The 23370-nt window shown below is 49.5% G+C and overlaps 1 protein-coding gene across 2 annotated transcripts in view; it reads right to left on the minus strand.

Annotated features, from left to right (window-relative positions):
* LOC139235353 (zinc finger protein 530-like) overlaps positions 1–23027 on the minus strand; it is a 38205-nt gene extending 15178 nt beyond the window's left edge. Inside the window, exons 1-2 of one of the 2 annotated variants that reach the window (XM_070866492.1) lie at positions 22943–23027; positions 20263–20419 (exon numbers count right to left, since the gene is read on the minus strand). The gene's annotated coding sequence lies outside the window, so the exon portion shown is untranslated. The other variant, XM_070866493.1, reaches the window with a different exon arrangement.
* Positions 23028–23370: the final 343 nt, after the last annotated feature.

A 23370-nucleotide genomic window follows, 5' to 3' on the forward strand; every position in this document is an offset into this window, starting at 1 on the left:
GCGACAGAGACGGTAGCTCCTGCATTGGACTTAACAGACATCTGAGACCTCATTTGTAATGTGGAAGCAAGTCATCCTCGACTCCAAGGGACTGCCTATGATGTTGGTTGGTTTATATCAGACAGGAGGAGATTGGTGTCAGTGACTGTGGGGTGGGTTTATATCAGACAGGAGGGGATTGGTGACATGGAATCATAGCAGTTTACAACACAGAAGGAAGCCATTTGGCCTAGTGTGTCTGAAAAAGAGCTATCCAGCCTAATCCCACTTTCCAGCTCTTAGTTCATAGCCTTGTAGGTTACGGCACTTCCAGTGCATATACAAGTACTTCGGTAAATGCGATGAGGGTTTCTGCCTCTACTTTCAGGCAGCAAGTTCGAGACTCTGGAGGTTATGCTCGGACTGTGTAAAACACTAGTTAGACCACAGCTAGAGTATTCGCACAGTTCTGGTCACCACAGTGCAGGAAATATGTCTTTGCACTGGAGAGGGTACAGATGAGATTTACAAGGATGTTGCCTGGACTGAAGAATTTTAGCTGAAGAATTTTAGATGGGGTGGTGTTATTTTCTTTGGAATAGAGGCTGAGGATAGAATTGCGTACAAAATTATGGAGGGTCCCAGATGGAGTGGATAGGAAGGACATAAGAACATAAGGACAAATAAATAGGAGTAGGCCATCGGACCCCTCGAGCCCACTCCGCCGTTCAATAAGATCATGGCTGATCTGATCTTGGTCCCAACTCCACTTTCCTGCACTCTCGCATAAACCGTTGACTTCTTTATCTATCAAAAATCTGTCTATCTCCACCTTAAATATGTTCAATGACCCAGCCTCCACAGTTCTCTGGGGCAGAGAATTCCAAAGATTCACGACCCTCTGCGAGAGAAATTCTTCCTCATTTCCATTTTAAATGGACAACCCCTTATTCTGAAACTATGCACCCTAGTTCTAGTTTCCCTCTTGAGGGGAAACATCCTCTCTGCATCAAACCTGTCAAGCCTCCTCAGCATCTTATACATTTCAATATCACCTCTCAGTCTTCAAAACTCCAATGAGTACAGGCTCAACCTATCTTCATATGACAACCCCTTCGCCTCAGGAATCAACCTTGTGAACCTTCTCTGAACTGACCTATTTCCCTTCGCAGAGAGGTCAATAACCAGGGGGCACAGATTTAAAGTAATTGGTAGAAGGATTAGAGGGGAGTTGAGCAGAAACTTTTCACCCAGAGGGTGATGGGGGTCTGGAACTCACTGCCTGAAAGGGTGGTAGAGGCAGAAACCCTCACCACATTTGAAACATACTTGGATATGCACTGGAAGTGTCATAACCCAAGGCTGTGGAGCAAGAGCTGGAAAGTGGGATTAGGCTGGATAGCTCTTTTTCAACCGGTACAGACACAGTGGGCCGAATGGCCTCCTTCTGTGCTGTAAATGTCTATGATTCTGTGGTAGTTGAAATCCCCGACTATTGCTGCCCTATTGGTTTTGGACTTCTCAGAAACCTTCCTCCATATTTGCTTTTCTATCTCCCTCTGACTGTTTATAGTACACTCCCAACATTGTGATTGCCCCGTTTTTGTTCATCAGTTCAACACATATAGCCTCATTTGATGATCCTTCCAACATCTCATCCCTCCTCACTGCTGTAACAACACCTCAGCTTATCTGCCTTATCCCCTAGACTTCTTGCATTGAAGTATATACCATTAAGCGCGGCCAAACTCCTTCGTTGTCGATTTTCTAGCCTTTGTTTCCTCTGACTTACAAATTCATTTACGAATTTTCTGCTCCCATTACCAAGCTTTACTTCTCTCCCTCGTGAATCTACGCTCAGGTTCCCATCCCCCTGCCAAGCAAGTTTAAACCCTCCCCAACAGCATTAGCAAAACCCCAGGAGGATAATGGTAGGGGCCCTGGTGAGGTGTGACCTTATCCGGCTTGTACAGTCCCCAGCCCCTCAGGAATCTGTCTGTTCACCCTCGCCCCTCAGAATGTCCTGCAGCCTCTCGATGATATCCTTGACCCTGGCACCAGGAAGACAACCGACCATCCTGGAGTTATGTCAGTGACCGCAGAAAGACCTGTCTGTTCCTGTAACTATTGAAACCCCTTTCAATATTGCCGACCTGACCTTGCCCTTCCCCCCGTTCCATACAGTTGAGCCACCCATGATGCCTTGGACTTGGCTCTGGCTGTACTCCCTGAGGAACCACCAGTGCAGAGAGTGAGATGCACTGAGAGGTGTCCTGCACTACCTGCCTGGTCCTCCATGTCTGTCTGGGCAGTCACCCATTCCCTCTCTGACTGCACACTCTTATGCTGCGAGGTGACGACCCCCTGAAAGGTGCTATCCACGTAGCTCTCAGCCTCGCGGATGCAGTGACAATCGCTGCTGCTCAAGCTCCGAAACCCAGAGATCGAGCTCCTCCAGATGACGACATTTATTGCACACGTACTTGACCAGGACACGAGAAGCGTGGTTGTTCCACAATGACAGGGTTTCATCTGTTTAAACAAAAAACAACTCCACTGTTATTCCCTGAAATAATCCCCGCTGCCCGGCCTGAATGAATCCATGTCATTCCCAAACGCTGCAATGTTTGCTCCAACTCACAGGGTTCCATCTCTTTAAATGCATGCCTCCCCCAGCCAAAGTGCCTTGCCCAGTCCCAGTACATGCCTCCCCCAGTCCTGTTTCTCAGCACCACCTGCATGGAATGATTCGGGGGGGGGGGGCTAGGCAGTGGGAGGGGCTTATCGCCTGTCAGTCACAAAGTGCAGAACCAATAGTTCCCTTTGTTTAATAAATCCCCGGGGGGGAGGGGGTGGTCACACAGCCCGAGTGCGGGCCCAGGCCGGAGTGACAACACTCCGCACCATCCGCTTCACACACACCCGGGCTCGGGCCCAGGCCACGACTCACAGCCCGCAGGCCCCGTGTTCACCCTTCTGGTTCCAGGCCTGGCACACCCTATTGGACCAGCCTGGACTCACCCTATTGTGCCAGCACAAAAGACCCAATATAAACAGAGACAGGGCCCAGTGTAATATAAACAGAGACAGGGCCCAGTGTAATATAAACAGAGACAAGGCCCGGTGTAATATAAACAGAGACAAGGCCCGGTGTAATATAAACAGAGACAAGGCCCGGTGTAATATAAACAGAGACAGGGCCCAGTGTAATATAAACAGAGACAGGGCCCAGTGTAATATAAACAGAGACAGGGCCCAGTGTAATATAAACAGAGACAAGGCCCGGTGTAATATAAACAGAGACAGGGCCCAGTGTAATATAAACAGAGACAGGGCCCAGTGTAATATAAACAGAGACAGGGCCCAGTGTAATATAAAGAGAGACAGGGCCCAGTGTAATATAAACAGAGACAGGGTCTAGTGTAATATAAACAGTGTCAGCGTGTAGTGTAATATAAAGAGAGACAGGGCCCAGTGTAATATAAACAGAGACAGGGCCCAGTGTAATATAAACAGAGACAAGGCCCGGTGTAATATAAACAGAGACAGGGTCTAGTGTAATATAAACAAAGACAGGGCCCAGTGTAATATAAACAGAGACAGGGCCCAGTGTAATATAAACAGAGACAGGATCGAGTGTAATATAAACAGAGAGAGGGTCTAGTGTAATATAAACAAAGACAGGGCCCAGTGTAATATAAACAGAGACAGGATCGAGTGTAATATAAACAGAGAGAGGGTCTAGTGTAATATAAACAAAGACAGGGCCCAGTGTAATATAAACAGAGACAAGGCCCGGTGTAATATAAACAGAGACAGGGTCTAGTGTAATATAAACAAAGACAGGGCCCAGTGTAATATAAAGAGAGACAGGGCCCAGTGTAATATAAACAGAGACAGGGCCCAGTGTAATATAAACAGAGACAAGGCCCGGTGTAATATAAACAGAGACAGGGTCTAGTGTAATATAAACAAAGACAGGGCCCAGTGTAATATAAACAGAGACAGGGCCCAGTGTAATATAAACAGAGACAGGATCGAGTGTAATATAAACAGAGAGAGGGTCTAGTGTAATATAAACAAAGACAGGGCCCAGTGTAATATAAACAGAGACAGGATCGAGTGTAATATAAACAGAGAGAGGGTCTAGTGTAATATAAACAAAGACAGGGCCCAGTGTAATATAAACAGAGACAGGGCCCAGTGTAATATAAACAGAGACAGGATCGAGTGTAATATAAACAGAGAGAGGGTCTAGTGTAATATAAACAAAGACAGGGTCTAGTGTAATATAAACAGAGACAGGGCCCAGTGTAATATAAACAGAGACAGGGTCTAGTGTAATATAAACAAAGACAGGGCCCAGTGTAATATAAACAGAGACAGGGCCCAGTGTAATATAAACAGAGACAAGGCCCGGTGTAATATAAACAGAGACAGGGTCTAGTGTAATATAAACAAAGACAGGGCCCAGTGTAATATAAACAGAGACAGGGCCCAGTGTAATATAAACAAAGACAGGGTCTAGTATAATATAAACAGAGACAGGGCCCAGTGTAATATAAACAGTGTCAGGGTCTAGTGTAATATAAACAAAGACAGGGCCCGGTGTAATATAAACAAAGACAGGGCCCGGTGTAATATAAACAAAGACAGGGCCCGGTGTAATATAAACAAAGACAGGGCCCGGTGTAATATAAACAGAGACATGGTCCAGTGTAATATAAACAGAGACAGGGCCCAGTGTAATATAAACAGAGACAGGGCCCAGTGTAATATAAACAGAGACAGGGCCCGTTATAATATAAACAGAGACAGGGCCCGGTGTAATATAAACAGAGACAGGGCCCGGTGTAATATAAACAAAGACAGGGTCCAGTGTAATATAAACAAAGACAGGGTCCAGTGTAATATAAAGAGAGACAGGGCCCAGTGTAATATAAACAGAGACAGGGTCTAGTGTAATATAAACAGTGTCAGCGTGTAGTGTAATATAAACAGTGTCAGGGCTCAGTGTAATATAAAAAAAGACAGGGTCCAGTGTAATATAAACAGAGACAGGGTCCAGTGTAATATAAAAAGAGACAGGGTCTGGTGCACTAATAACTGACACAAGGCCGAGTTTTACACTAGAAACAAGTCTTTAATATTGAAAGAACTTTTTGGCAATAATAATTGAAAGAGGTGATAGTGTCACATGAACAGAAGCCTTTAACACTTTAACAATACTAGAAACATTCTCTATAGAATACAACAGAGACACGATCTACAGTTATAATAATAGAGGTGTGCACTAGAACTGGAACTACAGGGGCAGGTTATTTTCAGGTCTAGTGTAACAATTCCAGAGACAGGGTCCGGAGTAATAACAGGAAATGCATGGCCCACTGTGAGTAACAAAGACAGTGTTTGATCCAATAATAACAGAGGCAGACTCTAGTGTAATACTGAACACAATGCTAGATTGAGTGTGATGGTCACACAGGCAGTGTCTAGTGCAACAAAACAAAGATTGGGTCTCCTCTAATAGTGTGTGCAAGTCAGGGCCTATTGCTATAACCTCATTCCCCCATCCCCCTGTGCTCACTGACCTACATTGGCCGCTGGTTAAGCAACGCCTCGATTTTAAAATTCTAATCTTTGGTTTCAAAACTCTCCATGGCCTCGCCCCTCCCTATCTCTGTAAACTCTTACAGCCCCACCACCCTCCGAGTTTCTGCACTCCTCCAAATCTGTCCTTGCCCATCCCTGATTTTAATCGCCCCACCATTGGTGGCCGTGTCTTCAGCTGCCGAAGCTCTAAGCTCTGGAATTCCCCCCTAAACCTCCACCTCCTCTTTCAAGGTTCTTTTTAAAAACTACCTCTTCAATTAACCTTTTGGGAATCTGTCCTGATATCTTTCTCTGTGGCTCTGTGTCAAAAATGTTTTCTTATTGATATCGATCGTGTTAAGCGTCGTGAGATGTTTCATTGCATTAAAGGCGCTATATTAATGTAAGTTCTGGTTGTTTTCTTGTTGTAACAAATGCTTTGCCGAATGTCTGAGCACAGAGTCAAGGCCCACTGCAGTATGAATGTGTGGGTCAGTGTAATAACACCGGCACGGTCTAGTGTAACAGGAACAGGGAACAGACCCTGTCAGCCTTGGCTCAGTGGTAGCACTCTCGGCCGAGTGAGGGTTCAATTCCCAATCCAGAGCCCGAGCACATCATCTAGGCCCAGACTCCAGGTGTCAGTACAGAGGGAGTGCTGCACTGTCAGAGGTGCCGTCTTTCAGATGAGATATTAAACCTATGCCCTGTCGAGATTTTAAGTTGGATGTAAAAAATCCCACGGCCACGATTCAGAGGAAGAACAGGCGGAGTTCACCCCAGTGTCCTGGGTAATGTGTATCCCTCAACTTACATCACTGAGAACGGATTGTCTTGTCATCATTACATGGCTGTTTGTGGAATCCTGCTGTGCACAAATCGGCTGCTGCATTTCCTACATTACATCTCCTCCCCAAAACCCCCTCACCCCAACCCCTCCTTCACCCCTACTCTCCAACCAACCCCTCCTTCACCCGTACTCGCAGCCCCTCTTGTGTCTTGAATTGCCTTCACTGTAATGGAAACTGACAATTGGAACTGGTCAGGATTTGAAAGATATTTACAACAGATTCAAGATGTTCTGAGAGTCAGTATCTTTCTCTATTCTGCCAACTTGAGGAGTTAGATGACCAACTTTCTTCTGTGAATATAGAGCTGGAGTATTGGGTCGTGATGTATTCACTAGTTCATCCTGTTGACTCTAAATATTGAGTCTTGTGGTTTCAGACACCAGATAATCAAGCTCAGAACACCAGACTGACTTTTACTCATGTTATTAACAGCACTGCAAACATACAGACAGTATAGTTACCGGATCCAGAGAATGGTTCTGCCTGTGACCACAGGCTGTGTCACTGCCACACACAGATACTGTTTCCTTGTTTCACATCTCCATACAAACACCATCACTTCACACATCCCCTTTCTACACAATTACAGCCGACATGAGCAAGGACATGAGTCACATTAAACTATAAAAACATTTCATAATAGCAAAGGTTAAACTGGGATAAATGTCCAGTTATTTTCTGTTCAGGCAAAATGCAGAACAATCCAGCAGCTCACCAGCACCTTTACAGCGTCTCATCGGCCGACAGGCTTTCATTAAGTACATTTGCTGAGTGCATTTAAATTTAAAACCAGGTTTGTAGGCGTGATGCTCCATTCACACATCGAAGGTGAGAGAGATGCTGTGGGGCACACGCTAAGTCCAGTATCTGAAAGTGATTAACAGACTGGGTTTTGTGTTTAGTGATCCCGGGTGTGTTACAGACACCTTCCCTTGATACCAAAGCTCGGAGAGGGACTCTGGAAGGTATGGGGAACTGGCACTTGTCCCTGAGAGTAGCCGAAGGTATGAGAACTGAAATAATCCAGAGTTAGAAAGGAGAAAAGGTTCCAAAACTGAACAGTCGGTAACAGGACATCAATTAGAAACAAATACTCAACTGTGCGTTTGAAACAAAGCTGACTTGTTTTTTTATTTGTTCATGGGACATGGGATATGGGTGTCACTGGCAAGGCCAGCTCTGGGCCAATAAGAGCGAGGGGCGGGGCTGGAGGACCGAGCGGGCGGCTGGTCCTCGAACCAATCGGAGTGAGCGAGGGGCGGGGCTTGCAGCCCCCCCCCCCAGTGGACGGGGCTGGGCCCGGATCTCCCGCACTGAGCATGACGGGCAGCGGCGGCCACAGTTGGTGGAACCCGGATGATGTCGGACAGGAGACAGTCGACTGTCGGTGCGGGGCAGGAATTGGAGCCACGAGTGGGCGGGTGAACGTCAAACACCTGCTGTGGGCCCCAGGCCCCAATCACAGCCCAGAGGCCCCGGGTTTACCCCGTGGTGACAGGCCCGGGTCAGCGGGGTCACTGGCCGACATCTTGAACGGGTTAGAACATCAGAACATCAGAAATAGGAGCAACAGTGGGCCATCCGGCCCCTCGAGCCTGCTCCGCCATTTAACACCATCATGGCTGATCCAATCATGGACTCAGTTCCACTTCCCTGTCCGCTCCCCATAATCCCTTATCCCCTTATCATTTAAGAAACTGTCTACTTCTGTCTTAAATATATTTAATGTCCCAGCTTCCACAGCTCTCTGAGGCAGTGAATTCCACAGATTTACAACCCTCAGAGAGAAGAAATTCCTTCTCATCTCAGTTTTAAATGGGCGGCCCCTTATTCTAAGATAATGCCTTTAGTTCTAGTCTCCCCCATCAGTGGAAACATCCTCTCTGCATCCACCTTGTCAAGCACGCTCATAATCTTATATGTTTCAATAAGATCACCTCTCATTCTTCTGAATTCCAATGAGTAGTGGCCCAACCTACTCAACCTTTCCTCATAAGTCAACCCCCTCATCCCTGGAATCAACCGAGTGAACCTTTTCTGAACTGCCTCCAAAGCAAGTATATCCTTTCGTAAATATGGAAACCAAAACTGCACGCAGTGTTCCAGGTGTGGCCTCACCAATACCTTATATAGCTGTAGCAAGATTTCCCTGCTTTTATACTCAATCCCCTTTGCAATAAATGCCAAGATACCATTGGCCTTCCTGATCACTTGCTGTACCTGCATACTATCCTTGTTTCATGCACAAGTAACCCCAGATCCCGTTGTACTGTGGCACTTTGCAATCTTTCTCCATTAAAATAATAACTTGCTCTTCGATTGTTTTCTGCCAAAGTCCAGGACCTCACACTTTCCAACATTATACACCATCTGACAAATGTTTGCTCACTCACTGAGCCTGTCTATGTCCTTTTGCAGATTTTGTGTGTCCTCCTCACACATTGCTTTTCCTCCGATCTTTGTATCATCAGCAAACTTGGCAACGTTACACTCGGTCGTTTCTTCCAAGTCGTTAATATAGATTGTAAATAATTGGGATCCCATCACTGATCCCTGCGACACCCCATTAGTTACTGGTTGCCAACCAGAGATTGAACCATTTATCCCGACTCTCGGTTTTCTGTTCATTAGCCAATCCTCTATCCATGCTAAATTATTACCCCCAACCCTGTGAACTTTTATCTTGTGCAGTAACCTTTTACGTGGCACATTGTCAAATGCCTTCTGGAAATTCAAATAAACCACATCCATTGGTTCACCTTTATCCATCCTGTTTGTTACATCCTCAAAGAACTCCAGCAAATTTGTCAAACATGACTTCCCTTCATAAATCCATGCTGACTCTGCCTGACCAAATTTTGCTTTTCCAAATGTCCTACAACTGCTATTTTAATAATGGACTCCAACATTTTCCAACCACAGATGTTAGACTAACTGGTCTATAGTTCCCTGCTTTTTGTCTGCCTTATTTTTTAAAAAGGGGCGTTACATTTGCAATTTTCCAATCTGCTGGGACCTCCCCAGAATCCAGGGAATTTTGATAAATTACAACCAATGTATCCACAATCCCTGCCGCTACTTCTCTTAAGACCCTAGGATGTAATCCATCAGGTCCAGGGGATTTATCTGCCTTCAGTCCCATTATCTTACTGAGTAGCACCTCCTTAGTGATTGTAATTGTGTTAAGTTCCTCCCCCACCCTATAGGCCCTTGACTATCCACTATCGGAATATTGTTAGTTTCCTCTACCCATGTCATTGGTCCCGATGTGGACCACAACCTCCGGCTGTTCACCCTCTCCCCCCAGAATGCCCTGCAGCTGCTCAGTGACATCCTTGACTCTGTAACCAGGGAGGCAACATACCATCCTGGAGTCATGTCTGTGGCTGCAGAAACACCTTTCTGTTCCTCTGACTATTGAATCCCCTACCACTATAGATCTTCCATTCTTCTTCCTCCCCCCTCCCCCCGTGCAGCTGAGACACCCGTGGTGCCGTGGATTTGGCTCTGGCTGCACTCCCCAGAGCCACCATCGCCCTCACCAGTACACAGAACAGAGAACCAGTTGGAGAGTGAGATGGGCTCAGGGGACTCCTACACTACCTGCCTAGTCCTCCTCTTCTGTCCCGGGGTCAACCAATCCCTATCTGGCTGCACATTCTTAAGCTGTGGGGTGACCACCTCTAGAAACGTGAGATCCCCGTAGCTCTCAGTCTCATGGATGCACCGCAGTGACTCCAGCCGCCGCTCAAGCTCCAAAACGTGGAGCTGGAGTTGGTGCAGCTGGAGACACCTCCTGCACATGTGGTCGTCCCGGCTGTGCGAAGCTTCCAGGATTTCCCACATGCCAAGGATGTGTTATCCACGGGACTGAGCTGTCCTGTCATCCCTCGAGTTACACTCACAACTATCAAGTAGAACTAAACTCTCAACCTTAGAAAAATACACCCAGCAACTACTCAGCAATCCGCTGATTTAATTAACTGGCTCTCCTTCGATAATAAAGTTCACATATATTTACTGGCAGATCCGACTTACAACAATGCCAAAGGTTTCCTATTGAAAAGCAAAAGAAAAAGATTTACCAATCCACCAGCCAATCACTTACCCGCTGGGCTGTGACCCTGCACCAGCCGGTTCCTCCCGGAACTCCCCCTCCCCCCCCCTCCTCCCAGACCGCCCCTCCTCCACTCTCCCCCCCCCCCTCCTCCCGGACCGCCCCTCCTCCCCTCCTCCCGGACCGCCCCTCCTCCACTCTCCACCCCCTCCCCATAGATGACCCCTCTCACCCCTCCCCCCCAGGCGGCCCCCCCTCCCCCAGACGGCCCTGACTTAATGAAAGCCTGTCGGCTGATGAGACGCTGTAAAGGTGCTGGTGAGCTGCTGGATTGTTCTGCATTTTGCCTGAACAGAAAATAACTGAACATTTATCCCAGTTTAAACTTTGCTATTATGAAATGTTTGTGTAGTTTAATGTGGCTCATGTCCTTGCTCATGTCGGCTGTAATTGTGTAGAAAGGGGATGTGTGAAGTGATGGTGTTTGTATGGAGATGTGAAACAAGGAAACGGTATCTGTGTGTGACAGTGACACAGCCCTGTGGTCACAGGCAGAACCATGCACCGATATCCTTGTGGTTATGGTTTGAGCAGGGTCAGATCAGGAATGTAGCAAACCAGTTCAGTATAAATATCGCCAGTGTAACCGCAGCTTGTCAGACACACCTGGGGAGAGGAGCCCTGGGAACCCACTCCATTATCCCTGTTCTCTGGATCCAGTAACTATACTGTCTGTATGTTTGCAGTGCTGTTAATAACGTCAGTAAAAGTCAGTCTATCGTGCTGTGCTTGATTATCTGGTGTCTGAAACCACAAGACTCAATATTTAGAGTCAACAGGATGAACTAGTGAAAACATCACGACCCAATACTCCAGCTCTATATTCACAGGAGAAAGTTGGTCATCTAACTCCGCGAGTGGGCAGAGTAGAGAAAGATACAGACTCTCAGAACATCTCGAATCTGTTGTATATAGCGTTCAAATCCTGACCGGTTCCAATTGTCAGTTTCCATGACAGTGAAGGCAATTCAAGACAAAAAGGGGCGAGGGGGGGGGATGTAATGTGGGAAATGCAGCAGCCAATTTGTGCACAGCAGGATCCCACAAACAGCCCTGTAATGATGACAAGACAATCCGTTCTCAGTGATGTAAGTTGAGGGATACACATTACCCAGGACACCGGGGTGAACTCCGCCTGTTCTTCCTCTGAATCGTGGCCGTGGGATCTTTTACATCCAACTTAAAATCTAGGCAGGGCATCGGTTTAATGTCTCATCTGAAAGACGGCACCTCTGACAGTGCAGCACTCCCTCTGTACTGACACCTGGAGTCTGGGCCTAGATGATGTGCTCGGGCTCTGGATTGGGAATTGAACCCTCACTCGGCCGAGAGTGCTACCACTGAGCCAAGGCTGACAGGGTCTGTTCCCTGTTCCCGTTACACTAGACCGTGCCGGTGTTATTACACTGACCCACACATTCATACTGCAGTGGGCCTTGACTCTGTTATCACACATTCGGTAAAGCATTTGTTACAACAAGAAAACAACCAGAACTTACATTAATATAGCGCCTTTAATGCAATGAAACATCTCACGGCGCTTAACACGATTGATATCAATAAGAAAAAATTTTTTACACAGAGTCACAGAGAAAGATATCAGGACAGATTCCCAAAAGGTTGATTGAAGAGGTAGTTTTTAAAAAGAACCTTGAAAGAGGAGGTGGAGGTTTAGGGGGGAATTCCAGAGCTCAGAGCTTCGGCAGCTGAAGACACGGCCACCAATGGTGGGGCGATTAAAATCAGGGATGGGCAAGGACAGATTTGGAGGAGTGCAGAAACTCGGAGGGTGGTGGGGCTGTAAGAGTTTACAGAGATAGGGAGGGGCGAGGCCAGGGAGAGTTTTGAAACCAAAGATTAGAATTTTAAAATCGATGCGTTGCTTAACCAGGAGCCATGTAGGTCAGTGAGCACAGGGGGATGGGTGAATGAGGTTATAGCAATAGGCCCCGACTTGCACACACTATTAGAGGAGACCCAATCTTTGTTTTGTTGCACTGGACACTGCCTGTGTGACCATCACACTCGATCCAGCATTGTGTTCAGTATTACACTAGAGTCTGCCTCTGTTATTATTGGATCAAACACTGTCTTTGTTACTCTCACAGTGGGCCATGCATTTGCTGTTATTACTCCGGACCCTGTCTCTGGAATTGTTACACTAGACCTGAAAATAACCTGCCCCTGTAGTTCCAGTTCTAGTGCACACCTCTATTATTATAACTGTAGATCGTGTCTCTCTTGTATTCCATCGAGTATGTTTCTGGTGTTGTTAAAGTGTTAAAGGCTTCTGTTAGAGGGGATAGTGTCACACTTTGTTATTATTGCAAAAACGCTGTTTCAATTATTAAATACTTGTTTACAGTGTAAAACTAGGCCTTGTCTCTGTTTGTATTACGCCGGACCCTGTCTCCGTTTGTATTACGCTGGACCCTGTCTCCGTTTGTGTTACGCCGGACCCTATCTCCGTTTGTGTTACGCCGGACCCTGTCTCCGTTTGTGTTACGCCGGACCCTATCTCCGTTTGTGTTACGCCGGACCCTGTCTCCGTTTGTATTATGCGGACCCTGTCTCCGTTTGTATTACGCCGGACCCTGTCACCGTTTGTATTACGCCGGACTCTGGGTCTTTTGTGATGCACAATAGCATGAGCCCAGACTGGCCCAACAGCGTGTGCCCGGGCTGGAAGTGGGGGTGCAAACACGGGGCCTGCGGGCTGTGATTCGGGGCCTGGGACCGAGCCCGGGTGTGTGTAAAACGGATGGTGCGGAGTGTTGTCTCTCGAGCCTGGGCCCGCGCTCGGGCTGCGTGACCTCCCGGGATTTATTAACGCAGGGAACTATTTGTTCTGCACTTTTCTGATGGACAGGCGACAAGCCCCGCCCCGTGTCATGGCCCGCCCCCTCTAAGCCCAAATCATTCCATGCAGGTGGTGCCGAGAAACAGGACTGGGGTAAGGCACATACTGAGACTGTGGTAAGGCACTTCAGCTGGGGGAGTCATGCACTGGGAGTAGGGTAAGGCACTTCAGCTGGGGGAGTCATGCACTGGGAGTAGGGTAAGGCACTTCAGCTGGGGGAGGAATGCTTGAGCTTGGGGTTTGAGAGCTTGAGCAGCAGCGAGTGTCACGGCATTCGCGAGGCTGAGAGCTACGTGGATAGCACCTTTCAGGGGGTCGTCACCTCGCAGCATAAGAGTGTGCAGGCAGAGAGGGAATGGGTGACTGCCGAGACAGACATAGAGGACCAGGCAGGAAGTGCAGGACACCTCTCAGTGCATCTCACTCTCTGTACTGGTGGTTCCTCAGGGAGTACAAGGCATCATTGGTGGCTCAACTGTAAAAGGGGGGGGGCAGTGGGAAGAGGAAGGTCAGAGATACGGAGGGGTGTCGGGCTGGAGGAGGTTCGAGAGATAGAGAGGTGTGTAGGTGCTGGAGGAGGTTAGAGGGATAGGGAGGATGTAAAAGCTGGAGGAGGTTACAGAGGGGGAGGATTGTAATGCTGGAGGGGGTTACAGAGATAGGGAGAGGTGTCGGACCTGCAGGAGGTTAGAGATAGGATGGGGTTTAGGGCTGGAGGAGATTACAGTGAGGGAGGGATGTAGGGGATGGAGGTTACAGAGATAAGGAGGGGTTTAGGGCTGGAGGAGGTTTTCGAGAACAGGATGAGCGTAAGGGCTGGAGGAGGTTAGAGAGAGAGAGATGTTTGTAGGGTCTGGAAGAGATTACAGAGATAGGGAGGGTTGTAGGGCTGCAGCTTGTTACAGAGATAGGGAGGTGTGCAGTACTGGATGAGGTTACAGAGATAGGAAGGGGCTGGAGGAGATTGCAGAGATAGGGAAGATTCTGGTATTGGAGGTGGTTATGGAGATAGAGAGGGGTGGAGGGCTGGAGGAGATTACAGAGATAGGGAAGGGTGTAGGGGCTGTAGGTTACAGAGAGAGGAAGGGGTGTAGGGGCTGGAGTAGGTTGCAGAGATTGGGAGGGTTGTAGGGGCTCGAGGAGGTTAGAGATAGGAAGGGGTATAAGGCTGGAGGAGGTTACACAGATAGGGAGTTGTATAGGGCTGGAGGAGGTTACAGAGAAAGGGAGGGTTGTCGGGCTGGAAGTGGTTACGGAGATAGGGAGGGGTGTAGGGGCTGGAGGAGGTTAGAGATCGGGACGGGTATCTGGTCTGGAGGAGGTTACAGAGATAGGGAGGGGTGTAGGGGCAGGAGGAGGTTACAGAGAAAGGGAAGGGGTCAGGGCTGGAGGCGGTTCGAGATAAGGAGGGGTGTAGGTTTGGAGGAGGTTACAGAAATAAGCAGGTGCTGGAAGAGGTTGCAGAGATATGGAGGGGTGTAGGGGCTGGAGGAGGTTACAGAGATAGGGAGGGGTGTAGGGGTAGGAGGAAGTTAGAGATAGGGAAGGGTTCAGGGCTGGAGGAGGTTGCAGAGATAGGGATGGGTGTAGGGGCTGGTGGAGGTTAGAGATAGGGAGGAGTGTAGGGCGGAAGGAGGTTAGAGGGATATGGAGGAGTGTAGGGCTGGAGGAGCTTAGAGATAGGGAGGGTGGTAGGGGCTGGAGGTTGTTACAAGGGATAGGGAGGGTTGTTGGGGCTGGAAGTGGTTGCAGAGATTGGAACGTTGTCGGGGCTCGAGGAGGTTAGAGATAGGGAGTGGTGTAGGGGCTGGAGGAGGTTACACGGATAGGAAGAGGTGTAGTGCTGAAGGAGGTTACAGAGATAGGGAGTGATGTAGGGGCTGGAGGAGGTTACAGAGATAAGGAGGGGTTTAGGCTGGAGGAGGTTAGAGATAAGGAGGGTTGTAGGGGTAGGGGAGGTTACAGAGATAGGGAGGGGTGTAGGGCTGGAGGAGGTTACAGAGATAAGGAGGGGTTTAGGCTGGAGGAGGTTAGAGATAAGGAGGGTTGTAGGGGCTAGGGGAGGTTACAGAGATAGGGAGGGGTGTAGGGCTGGAGGATGTTGCAGAGATAGGGAGGGGTGTATGGCTGGAGGATGTTGCAGAGATAGGGAGGGGTGTACGGCTGAAGGAGGTTACAGAGATAGGTAGAGGTGTAAGGCTGGAGGTGGTGAGAGATAGGGAGGGGTGCAGGGGCTGGAGGAGGTTTGAGAGATAGGGAGGGGTGCAGGGGCTGGAGGAGGTTAGTGAGATAGGGAGGTATGTAGGGGCTGGAGGAAGTTACAGAGATAGCGAGGGGTGTCGGTCTGGAGGAAGTTAGAGATAGGGAGGGGTTTAGGGCTGGAGGAGGTTACAGAGATAGAGAGGGGTGTAGTGGCTGGAGGTTACAGAGATAGGGAGGGGTTTAGGGCTGGAGGAGGTTACAGAGAGAGGGAGGGGTGTAGGCGCTGGAGGGGATTACAGAGAAAGAGAGGGGTGTAAGGGCTGGACGAGGTTACAAACAAAGGGAAAGGTGTAGGGTCTGGTGGAGGTTAGAGATAGTGAGTGGTGTAGGGACTGGAGGTTGCAGTGATATGGAGGGCTGTAGGGGCTGGAGGACATTACAGAGAGAGGGAGGGTGGTATGGCAGGAGGAGGTTATCGAGATCGCAAAGGGTGTAGCGCCTGGAGGAGGTTAAAGAGATAGGGAGGGGTGTATGGGCTGGAGGAGGATATATAGGGGGAGGCTTGTAGTGCTGGAGGACGTTACAGATAAAAGGGAGGGTTGTCAGGGCTGGGGGAGTTTACAGAGATCGGAAGGGTTGTCGGGGCTGGAGGAGGTTACAGATAGGGGAGGGTGCAGGGGTTGGAGGAGACTACAGAGATAGGGAGGGATGTAGGGGCTGAAGGAGGTTCCATAGATACGTAGGGCTGTAGGAACTGGAGGTGGTTACGGAGATAGGGAGGGGTGTTGGGCCTGGATGAGATTAGAGGTAGGGAGGGATTTAGGGCTGGAGGAGGTTATAGACAGAGGGAGGGGTTTAGGGGCTGGAGTTGCTTACAGAGATAGGGAGGGGTCTAGTGCTGGAGGAGGTTACAGAGATCGGGAGCTGTGTCGGTGCTGAAGGTTACAGCGATAGGGACGGGTGTAGGGGCTGGAGGAGGTTAGAGAGATGTGGAGATGTGTTGCACTGGAGGTTACAGATGGGGAGGGATGTAGGGCTGGAGGAGATTGCAGAGATAGCGAGGGGTGTAGGGTCTGGAGGAAGTTACAGAGATAGGGAGGGGTGTAGGGTCCGGAGGTGGTTACAGAGATAGGGAGGGGTGTAGAGGTTGGAGGAGGTCAGAGATAGGGAGAGGTGTAGGGGATGGAGGAGATTAGAGATAGGGAGGGGTATATGGGCTGGAGAGGTTACAGAAATAGGGAGAGGTGTAGGTCTGAAGGAGATTGCAGAGATAAGGAAGGGTCTCGGGGCTCGAGGAGGTTACAGAGATCGGGAGGGGTGCAGCGATTGGAGGAGAGTACAAACATAGGGAGGGGTGAACGGGCTGGAGGAGGTTACAGAGATAGGGAGATATGTAGGTGCTGGAGGAGGTTAGAGATAGGGAGGTATGTAGGTGCTGGAGTAGGTTGGAGAGATACCAAGATGTGTAGTGCTGGAGGAGGTTACAGAGGGGGAGGGTTGTCGTGCTGGAGGAGGTTGCAGACGTAGGGAGGGATGTAGGGGCAGGGGGAGGTTAGAGAGCTAGCAAGAGGTGTAGGGCTGGAGGAGGTTACAGAGATACGGAGGTGGATAGTGGCTGGATGGGATTAGAGATATGGACAGGTGTAGGGGCTGGAGGAGGTTTAGAGATAGGGATGGATGTGGGGCTGGAGGGGGTTTAGAGATAGGGAGGGATGTAGGGCAGGAGGAGGTTCAAGAGATAGGGAGGGATGTAGGGGTGGGGCTTTGGGGCTGGAGGAGGTTTAGAGAGATATGAGAGGTGTCGGTGCTGGAGGAGGTTGAGAGAGATAGGGAGGGATGCAGGGCTGGAGGAGCTTACAGAGATAGGGAGGGTTGTAGGGCTGAGGAGGTTACAGAGATAGGGAGGGGTGTAGGATCTGGAGGTGGTTACAGAGATAGGGAGGTGTATAGGGGCTGGATGGGGTTACAGAGATAGGGAGGTGTGTAGGGGCTGGAGGAGGTTTAGAGAGATAGGGAGGGATGTAGGGCTGGGGCTTTGGTGCTGGAGGAGGTTTAGAGAGATATGAGAGGGGTCGTTGCTGGAGGAGGTTACAGAGATCGGGAGGGTTGTAGGGCTAAGGAGGTTTAGAGAGATAGGGAGGGGTGCAGGGCTGGAGGACGTTAGAGATGGGGAGGGGAGGGGAGGGGAGGGGAGGGGAGGGGAGGGGAGGGGAGGGGAGGGGAGGGGAGGGGAGATTGAGGGATATTAACACGAGGCTGAGAATTTTAAATCAGAGCCTCGCTGGGGCCGAGGAGGGGGGAGAAGTGCAGGAACACAACCCCCTCACTACCTACCCTGCACTAACCCCCATCATCTGTTAAATCACCGGGAGTTCCAGCGACACTCCTCCCCCTCTCTCTCGGTATTTATCCACTCACTGCCTCACTCAAAGCTTATCTCCCATTGACAGTCCGTGTGAGAGCCTTCGTTGTCCCAGAATTGCTCCCCGTGGACACCGACTGACTTTCCCCGTGCCTCCGCCGCCCTCCTCCTGTTCCATGATGGCCGACAAATTCAGGTTGTGTTCCAGTCAGCAAGCGAAAGATCAGGAGTGGGGGTGTATAAATTAAAACATTTGGTGGGCCGGAGGAAGGGGCTTGGGGGGCCGTGTCCTGCCCACAGGCCGTATGTTTGACACCCCTGAGCTACACTGTCAAGCCCTGTAAGAGTTTTCTATGTTTCAATGAGATCACCTCTCATTCTTCTAAACTGTAGAGAATATCGGCCTGGTCTACTCAATCTCTGCTCACAGGACAATCCCCCCATCCCAGGAATCAGTCTGGCGAACCTTCGTTACCATCCTCAATGGTCTGTACATCCTTCCTTAGGTAAGCAGCCAAACTGTACACAATACTCCAGGTGTAGTCTCACCAGGGCCTGATATAATTGCAGTAGGATGTCTGGGAGCAAGTTATTATTTAAATGGAGAAAGATTACAAAATGCTGCAGTACAGTGGGACCTGGGGTCACTTGTGTATGAAACACAAAAGGATAGTATGCAGGTACAGCAAGTGATCAGGAAGGCCAATGGTATCTTGGCCTTTATTGCAAAGGGGATGGAGTATAAAAGCAGGGAAGTCTTGCTACAGCTATATAAGGTATTAGTGAGGCCACACCTGGAATACTGCATGCAGTTTTGGTTTCCATATTTACGAAAGGATTTACTTGCTTCGGAGCCCGTTCAGAGAAGGTTCACTAGGTTGATTCTGGGGATGAGGGGGTTGACTTATGAGGAAAGGTTGAGTAGTTTGGGCCTCTACTCATTGAAATTTAGAAGAATGAGAGGTGATCTTATCGAAATGTATAAGATTATGAGGGTGCTTGACAAGGTGGATGGAGAGAGGATGTTTCCACTGATGGGGGAGACTCGAACTAGAGGGCATGATCTTAGAATAAGAGCCACCCATTTAAAGCAAAAATGAGGAGGAATTTCTTCTGAGGGTTGTAAATCTGTGGAACTCGCTGCCTCAGAGAGCTGTGGAAGCTGAGACATGAAATAAATTTAAGACAGAAATAGACAGTTTCTTACACGATAAGGGGATAAGGGGTTATGGGGAGTGGGCGGGTAAGTGGAGCTGAATACATGATCAGATCAGCCATGATCTTATTGAATGGCGGAGCAGGCTCGAGGGGCCATATGGCCTACTCCTGTTCCTATTTCTTATGTTCTTATGTTTACTCTTATCCTCAAATCCTCTTGTAATAAAGGCTGACATACCATTTGGTTTCTTCATTGCTTGCTGTACCTGCATATTAACTTTCAGTGATTCGTGTACTAGGACACCAAGGTCCCTCAAAATACCAACATTTCCCAATCTCTCACCATTTAAAGTAGCTGGTTCCAGACCACTTTGGCTAAATCACATATCAGCTTAGTAAAATTGGCTTTTCCCCAATTGTGAACTTTTATTCCTGGTCTATCTTTGTCCTTTTCCATAACTACCCTAATCTAACTGAATTATGATCACTCGCACCAAAATGCTGTCCCATCGAAACCCCTTCCACCTGCCCAGCTTCAGTCCCTAATACTAAGTCCAGAACTTCCTCCTCTCTTGTTGTGCTTGCTACGTACTGGCTAAAAAGTTCTGCTGGTTGCTGACCCCTCTGCGAAGGGAAATAGATCCTTCTTCTCCACTCTATCTAGGCCCCTCATAATTTTATACACCTCATTAAGGTCTCCCCTCAGTCTCCTCCGTGCCAAAGAAAATAAACTATTATTAAGAGGGTTGGTGGGCTGGAGGAAGTTAGAGAGATAGGGAAGGGCGAGACCCTGGAGAGATTTGAACAAGAGGATGAGTATTTTAAAGGCTGATGCCACCAGCCATCTCGCCCAGCACAGAATGTAACTCACTACCAACAAGAAGGATGTTACTTTAACTGCTAAAGTTGCATAATGCGGGGAAATCAATCTCTGTCCCTTTAACTAACAGCGACATGGAAAGAGGGAAATGAATGACCTTTAAACACCTGGTCCACCTGGCACTGAAGTATCTGAAACTCATAATAGGAACTCATAAATAGAAATAAAATACTGACAAATGTTAAACTGTTTTGTTGACAAAAGAAATCTCGATTTAACTTGAAAAGATGAATTGTTTAACAGAGATTCACACAGACTCACCTGACAGGCTGACTCAGGATCCACCCCTCAAGCACCGTGATTGGGTGCAGAACACGCTGCTCCCTGGGCCCTCCTGCCTCTGACCTCTCTTCCTGTTGGTTCCCAGGGCAATCAATCACCACTCGCCAACATTACGCTGCCACATTAAGTTGAGAGGCTCGGAGGAAGAAATAAAATGAGGCCGTGAATGAGTTAAGAAATAAAATTAGAAAAGCATGATTAAATAAACAAGGAGAGGCAATATAAATTAAAGGGTACAATCCTAAAGGGGGTGCATGAACAGTGAGACCTGCGGATATATGTGGACAAATCGCTGAAGGTGGCAGGACAGGTTGAGAAAGCAGTTAAAAAAACTTGCAGGATGCTGGGCATCACAGAGTACAAAAGCAAGGAGGTTATGATGAACCTTTATAAAACACTTGTTCGGTCTCAACTGGAGCATTGTGTCTAATTCTGGGCACCGCACAATAGGATGTGAAGGCCTAAGAGAGGGTGCAGAAAAGATTGACAAGAATGATTCACGAGATGAGGGACTTCAGTTCCGTGGATTGATTGGAGAAGCTGGGGTTGTTCCTCTTGGAGCAGAGAAGGTTGAGAGGAGAATTGATAGAAGTGTTCAAAATCATGAGGGGTCCGGACAGAGTAGATAGAGAGATACTGTTCCCATTGGTGGAGGGGTCGAGAACCAGAGGAGACGGACTTAAGGTGAATGGCAAAATAACCAAAGGTGACATCAAAAAAATCTATTTTATGCAGCGAGTGGTTAGGATCCGGAAAGCACGGCCTGAAAGAGTGGTGGAGGAAGACTCAATCACAGCATTCAAATAAAAAGGAAGTTGGATAAGTATCTGAAAAAATACATTTTGCAGGGCCGGGGGAAAAGGGAGGGGAGTAGGCAAGGGTTCGACGGGCCGAATGGCCTTCCATGCTGTAACCATTCTCTGATTGTGTGAGCAGAACCACTCTGTTCCCTGACTCAATCTAAAGCCTTCCTGATTGTGAGCACCTCTGTTAAACCTGCCCTGCACCTTCACTGCTCCAAGGAGAACCACCCCAGATGCTGCAGTCATCATCTTATTGAATGGCGGCAGGCTCGAGGGGCCAAAGGGCCGACTCATCTCCTATTTCTGATGTTCTCATGTTTTCATGTCACTGGTCCCCATCCTGCACCTGCTCCCTGCAGTAAGATGGCCGCCACGCATGATCCCTGCCCTGCAGCGGGACAATGGAAAGTATTGTGACGTCGAGGAAGCCCTGCCCCTGTTGCTCCCTGCTCCCCGTGGCGGGCGGACCCCTGCTGCCCAAAGCTGGCGGCCGAACTCCCGGCAACCCCCGACAGTAACCAAGGCACGTCCCTGCCCGAAGGTGCCCCACAGCCGCCACCCAAATCTCACCGCCCGCGCGTGAGGCTGGGCGCACTGCCCGGGCTGCTCATCCATCCTCCGCGGCTGGGGGGGGGCAAAACGTCGCCCGTCGGCAGCAAATCTCCCACAATAGGCTGGCACCGCGCCTGCGCACAATTCAGCCCCGCCTCACCTGGGCCCCGAGCTCAAAGGCTGCAAGCGGAGCCTCCCAACATACCCCCCAATCGCAACACTCAGCCCGCAGCCAATGGCGAGGCGGCGCGGAGCACCAGCCCACCCAGCGCCCTGCTCCGCGCCAATCAGTGGCGGGGGGCGGGGCCAGTGCACCAATCAATCACTGGTCCCTGAAGGTGCTGACTCTGGCTGGGTTCAGTTCTACACTCACTGGTTCCCCTCCCCTGAAGGTGCTGACTCTGGCTGGGTTCAGTTCTACACTCACTGGTTCCCCTCCCCTGAAGGTACTGACTCTGGCTGGGTTCAGTTCTACACTCACTGGTTCCCCTCCCCTGAAGGTACTGACTCTGACTGGGTTTAGTTCTACACTCACTGGTTCCCCTCCCCTGAAGATACTGACTCTGGGTGGGTTCAGTTCTGCACTCACTCGTTCCCCTCCCCTGAAGGTACTGACTCTGGCTGAGTTCAGTTCTACACTCACTGGTTCCCCTCCCCTGAAGGTACTGACTCTGGCTGGGTTCACTTCTGCACTCACTGGTTCCCCTCCCCTGAAGGTACTGACTCTGGCTGGGTTCAGTTCTACACTCACTGGTTCCCCTCCCCTGGAGGTACTGACTCTGGCTGGGTTCAGTTCTACACTCACTGGTTCCCCTCCCCTGAAGGTACTGACTCTGGCTGGGTTCAGTTCTACACTCACTGGTTCCCCTCCCCTGAAGGTACTGACTCTGGCTGGGTTCAGTTCGACACTCACTGGTTCCCCTCCCCTGAAGGTACTGACTCTGGCTGGGTTCAGTTCTACACTCACTGGTTCCCCTCCCCTGAAGGTACTGACTCTGGCTGGGTTCAGGTCTACACTCACTGGTTCCCCTCCCCTGAAGGTACTGACTCTGGCTGGGTTCAATTCCAGACACTGACATCATTCACTTTGTACCTGCACCAAGATGGCCGCGCATGCGCGGTGCTACTCACTGAATCAAGATGGCGGAGCGCTGAACCTGCTCGAATATGGCCGCCGTTAGCTTGGGCCTGTGACCGGGAGAAAGCCCCGAAGCTGCATCCGCCGATAATCCGGTTATTATTCCGGGCTTGCGGCGGGCACGGGTTGTTTATGAAGCCTCCCCGGCTCCCCGCTGGTCCCTTACCCCGCTCCGTCCAGCTGAAAAAGAGACTCCTTCGGAGCCTGTCGAAAACACGTCTTCTCCGCCATTACACGCACGGCGCATGCTCCAAACACAGCCACGGCCCGCGCCTGCGCACTGAGCTCCTGCAGTCTGGATGCAGCACATTTTCCCCCGTAGGGTATGCTGGGTAGATAAGACCATGACAAACAGGAGCAGGAGTGGGCCACATACTGCAAGGGTTATATACAGAGTGAAGCTCCCTCTGTACTGTCCTAAACAGTCCCAGGGCAGGTACAGCACGGGTTAGTTACAATTTAAAGCTTGCTGTACGCTGACATTCATCAAACACTCCCAGGGCAGGTACAGCACATGTTAAATACACAGTAAGGGTCCCTGCACTGTCCCACCAGGTATTCCCAGGGCATGTACAGCACGGGTTAGATAAAGAA

Source organism: Pristiophorus japonicus, chromosome 23, assembly GCF_044704955.1.
Source record: "Pristiophorus japonicus isolate sPriJap1 chromosome 23, sPriJap1.hap1, whole genome shotgun sequence".
Taxonomy (NCBI): domain Eukaryota; kingdom Metazoa; phylum Chordata; class Chondrichthyes; family Pristiophoridae; genus Pristiophorus; species Pristiophorus japonicus.